The sequence below is a fragment of the Otolemur garnettii genome, unplaced genomic scaffold (assembly GCF_000181295.1).
Source record: "Otolemur garnettii isolate 467f Iridium unplaced genomic scaffold, OtoGar3 scaffold00080, whole genome shotgun sequence".
Classification (NCBI taxonomy): Eukaryota; Metazoa; Chordata; class Mammalia; order Primates; family Galagidae; genus Otolemur; species Otolemur garnettii.
Window position 1 is genome coordinate 920,292 of NW_003852475.1, and position 5,084 is coordinate 925,375.

Sequence of the window (5,084 nt, forward strand, 5' to 3'; positions counted from 1 at the left end):
AAAAAAAAAAAAGCTGAGGGTGGTAGTACATGCCTGTAGTACCAACGACTCAGGAGGCTGAGGCAGGAGTGTCAGTGAGTTATGATGACACCACTATACTCTAGGTAGGAAGACAGAATGAGACTCTGTCTCAAGAAAAAAAAAAAAAGGAAAGAAAAAAGAACATGGTCCTCATCTTATAAAAGTAAATAGGCTCAGAGAGGGTCTGTGATCTGTTCAAAGTCACACAGGATCTTATTTTTAGAATGGGTACTCCTAATTGCTATTCATTGCTATAATTCAGTTTTTCAGGGGGCTCCATGTTATAGCTAACCTTCCCAGACCTTCCCGAGAAATATTATAGCTTTCTTAGGGTCTGGCAGTCTTGGAGGCAATATTCCAAGAATCCATAAACTATATTTTAATGTAAGAGCAGCAGACATTTTCTGTCTCCCTCCCTCCCTCCTTCTCTCTTTCCCTTTCTGTCTGCAAATGCTGTTTCCTTTCCCTACTGTCCCTTAACCTTTCTGTAGAATTTCACCACCACCTTTTTCAACTATCGTATTTAAGGAAGAAAACAAAAGCTGTTGTGTGGTCCTACCTGCCAGCTCCTTGTCAGCGCTTTCCTATAGGGTTATGTGCCTAACAGCAGATGCTAACAGCGACTTCTGGAGCATTATCAAAGGAACTGGGCTTGTGGACAAGGCCCCAGTTTTGTCAGCTCTCCTGGGCTGGATGACCCAAGGGGGCAGAGGACTTGTAGGAAATAAATTTTGAACTTGAAGAGGATGGATGAAGAAGCAATAAAGGATTTGAAAATGTGGGAATGCCTTAGAATGACATGCTCGTCAACTCCTAATTATCCATACAAATAGACTTCAATGCAAAGCGGTGAGTAATTTAAAAAAAAAATCCATTTGCCTATGGAAATGAGGGGCATAATTTATTTTGGCAGTAGATTCCCCTTGCTAATTATGTTTTTCACAGGATGAAATTTAAATTAATTTTCATTCTTGATCACACAGTGGTTGGGGTTGGCAGGAAGTTGTAGGAACCTTCCTGGAGGGTAGGAGACTGTCAGCTCAAGATTAAGAACTTGCCAGAGACAGGCACAAGTAAGACAATGTCCATATAATAAAGCACTGTGGAGAATCAGAGTGGCCACAGAACCAAGAAGTATGGCTAAGTGTTTGGCTCAGGAAAGACTGGCGGTCAGAAATTCAGAATTTCTCAGTCATTGCTATCCCAGGAGCAGACACAAATCAAGCTCAATAATGTCCCATTTGGTAAAAAGGAGAAGGTGACTCATAAACAACAACTCTGGGCTGTTTGGGGTTTACATTTGTTGTCAGTACTTTGGGTGTCTTCTAAGGATACATCACCAATTCCTGTCCACTTTGGGGGCTCTACACTTGAGGTCAGGAACTGGTCCAACTCCAATCTGTAGCAGGCAACCATTAAAGGTCACTGCACTCATGGTATTCTTTTACCTCCTACCACTAGGAAGAAATGACCTTACGAAAGGCACAGGAGGAAAAAGAGAAAATCTAATTTACCACTGATCAATGTATGTATGTATGTATCTATCTATCTATCTGTAAAATTTCATAATTAAACTCAATATTTGGGAACACCTTTCATTTGGAATTCTGCACATATTTCTTCTCTGAAATCACCCAAATACCAGCAGCTTCCCAAGAAAACAACATTTTGATGTCAAAGCTCATGTAAAAGGAGAAAACATAATGAATCTAAGTGAGACAGGAAATGATCTTAGGAGGAAAAATTCCAGGAAGGCATCAGCTTTGGAAAAATTAATCATTTAGGAAACTTTGTGAGAGTAGAACAAAATATGCATGGTTCTTATTAGCATCGAAATAGCATTTAAAAAAGAATCATTCAATTAAGGATGTTAAAATCGTAACATTTTGCAGAACTTAATAAAATGACAACAATTTGTGTAATTATTGTACTATTTTCTGCTATTTCATCACCACAGTATCATTTTAATGGGGTAGTATTTGATGCTTTTTTATTAACAGATGTGATTTTTTTTCAAGACTGTGTGACACTGGGTGAAGAGAATACCCATAATTTAAATTAAGATACTCATACTAAAATGGTCATTTCCTTCCATGGCATGATGAAGGTATATGATCTCATTAATTTTGTTAATTCTTCTTATTTTTGTCTGGTGATAGTTAAATAGGACCCTGGAGCTGTCTTCCTTAGAGACTTTTCATTTTAGAAAATTATCTAAATCCGTAAAAAGGGAGAACTTACAATGTGTAGCAAGTAGAGTGCACCTTTTTCTGACTTATTGACTTAATACCAATGCAGTCTAAGAGAATGTCTTTTTCCCCTTTTATAATGATTTTATATAATTTAAATAAAAACGAAGTAACATGGTCCTTGTCTAAATTACACAAAAATTAGAGCTAAGTGGTCTGTAAATGATGGCAGAAATGGGGACATAAGCCTGGAATTAAGGCTCTGAAATGAGAAAAAGATTTAACTCAGCAAAGCATTAATGGAACTTTTAAATATATTTTAGAATGTTTCTACCAATTCTAAAAATGGATATGTAGTTAACTAGTGAGTTAACTAAGTAGAGGTTTACCACATTTGTGGATTTGTTACACATATGTAAATAAACTTTCGGGTACTATCATTATAGATGAAAATAATTTAAATGCCTTAATACTCTCATAACTATCTATCAGCTTGTAAAGAGGAAGGGATAGTGGCATGTACAAGAGTGAGCCTGAAATAGACAATTTTTCAAGATGGAGCCCAACTGGCTAACTGGGCTTCAACTTAAACATAGCCAAACAGCCTCAGGGAGGGGTCACACAAGCATTATGAGTTCCCTGAAGAATATGCACCTTTTATCTTTGAAAATTTCAGTGCTCACAAGAACCATCCAATCACAGCTCATCTGTGCTCAGCTGTGCTGACCAATCACAACTACGTGAAGCTGGCATCTTGGCTCACGCCTGTAATTGTAGCACTCTGAGAGGCCCAAGCAGCTGGATTGCTTGAGTTCAGGAGTTAAAGACTAGCCTGAGCAAGACTGAGACTCTGTCTTTACTAAAAATAGAAAAATATAGCTGGACACTGTGGTGGGTGCTTATAATCCCAGCTAACTGGGAGACTGAGACAGGAGGATTTCTTGAGCCCAAGAGTTTGTGATTGCTGTGACCTATGATGCCATGGCACTCTACCCAGGGCAACAGAGCGAGACTCTCCTCAATAGAAAAATAATTAAGTGAGTTTTAATCCTTTAGTTGTGCAAATAAACCTGATTAGAACCTAGACAGGAGCTTTTGCTCTCAACCCCTAGCCTTCTCTTTGTTCTCTGGAACACATTTTTGTTTCACACATGAGGCTCCTGGGTTTACTGATCTCTTTCCTTCAAATTTCAGAGAACTTTTGTTCTCAGTGATATATATTCATTTCCCTATAGTTTTAGACCATTGAATTGTTTATAATTATTGCACTTGATGACTATTTTAGTTACAAATTGAAGTGGCCCTAGTGTGGATTCATGGTCAGTAGCAGCACCATGTCTGGACAACAGTCTGGCATGTGGAGTCAGGGAATCTGTCTGGATTTGCTCCTCATACACTGCAGTGGCACAAGTCGGCACTGTGACCCCTTGAAGCAGGTGCTGTCAGTCCCCTGTCTAGATGCCTCCTGACCTCCTCATTTGATTGTGTTCCTGAAGACTCCTTCCAACTCCTAGTGTCTGCAAGCCCGGTCCTTAGCACTCCACTCTCAGGAATTGTGCTGAACTGCACTCCTCTTATGTGTCAAGGTTTTTGAACAGCAGTTTTATTCAGGAAAAAAGTGTGATATCTAAGGCATTCTATATGGTTATTGTTTTTATCCAAAATAACTGCTACGAGAAACATTCCTTGCAATATACTCTAAAATAAGCTTATAGTGAATTTACCTTCAGCACTAGTGGGGGGAAAATTCCCTTAAACTTTGAATTTTAAAAGACTCATGGGTATTCACATCAATGTGCAATGGTATTAAAATATATCTTATTTTGTATCTAATCTCCTTCCTACATAGGCTGATAACATATAATGAATGAGTTTTCACTGCTATTTTTGTAGTAGTCCCATAGGAGTCTACAGCAATGTCCTTTCTGAAATTAGTAATTTTAGTCCAATCCATACTGATGATTATAGAGATGAAACAAAGAGCACTGCATTTTATATTTCAAAAAAATGAGGAGCTGGTCAACTACCCAGGTTAATAACATTCCTCTGTATGGAAGAGCTTCTCAGCAGGACTAATTTCGTCTTGCAGCTAACTAGAAAAATTAGCATATCCCTATTGATTACGTGTACTTGGGGGTGATTAGGGAATCTTTCTACTTCACAGAAAATAAGAAGAGGGTTTCCTACAGATATTCTGGAATGACCAAGAGACTCATTACTGCCCTGTGAAAAACTACGGATGAGAGAGCAAAAGCAAGGCAAATAACTTCAGTATTAGAAGCAGTAAGAAAGAAAAAATGAAATTGTAAAAGCCAAACACAGGCTCTTTTTGTTTTCTTGGTATGTCTGTACAGTGAAGATATACCCTAAGCTGTCGGAACCATATTAAACGAGGCATAAATTGAGTGCCTCTGATAAGGGGCTCTGCCGGGCTATCGCACTGCTCCATCAGCCGGATTGAATTTCCAGCATATTCCACATTTCCACACGTTCACTCATTCTCTTTCCTTTTAGTGACACTACAAGGGCAGCCTTAGATATGCTCAAAATTTGTGGTTTTATAATGCAGGGGATATCTACGTTTTCAAAGAAGGAATGATACCATGGCAGCCAAGAGTAAAAATGGGGGATGGGAGAGAGACTTTTGCAATGAACATAATCTGCATACAATTTTAGAGAGTTTTTGAAAAAGATCTTCTAGCTCTGCAGAGTCAGGAGCTACTTGGAGGAAAAGAAATTCAGATTAAAGTCTGTGAAACTCTAAGGAAACCTTAGCATCAGTAAGTAATTATTAACTGATAATTAATTAATCTCCCCGGGCCTGGTCAGCAGGGAGACTGACCCGCCAGGAGGGGGTGGGGGAGAAGGAGGTAA

General features: G+C 38.7%; 1 protein-coding gene across 1 annotated transcript in view; it reads right to left on the reverse strand.

Annotated features, from left to right (window-relative positions):
• NCKAP5 (NCK associated protein 5) overlaps positions 1–5,084 on the reverse strand; it is an 807,957-nt gene that overhangs the window by 91,815 nt on the left and 711,058 nt on the right. The window lies entirely within an intron of this gene.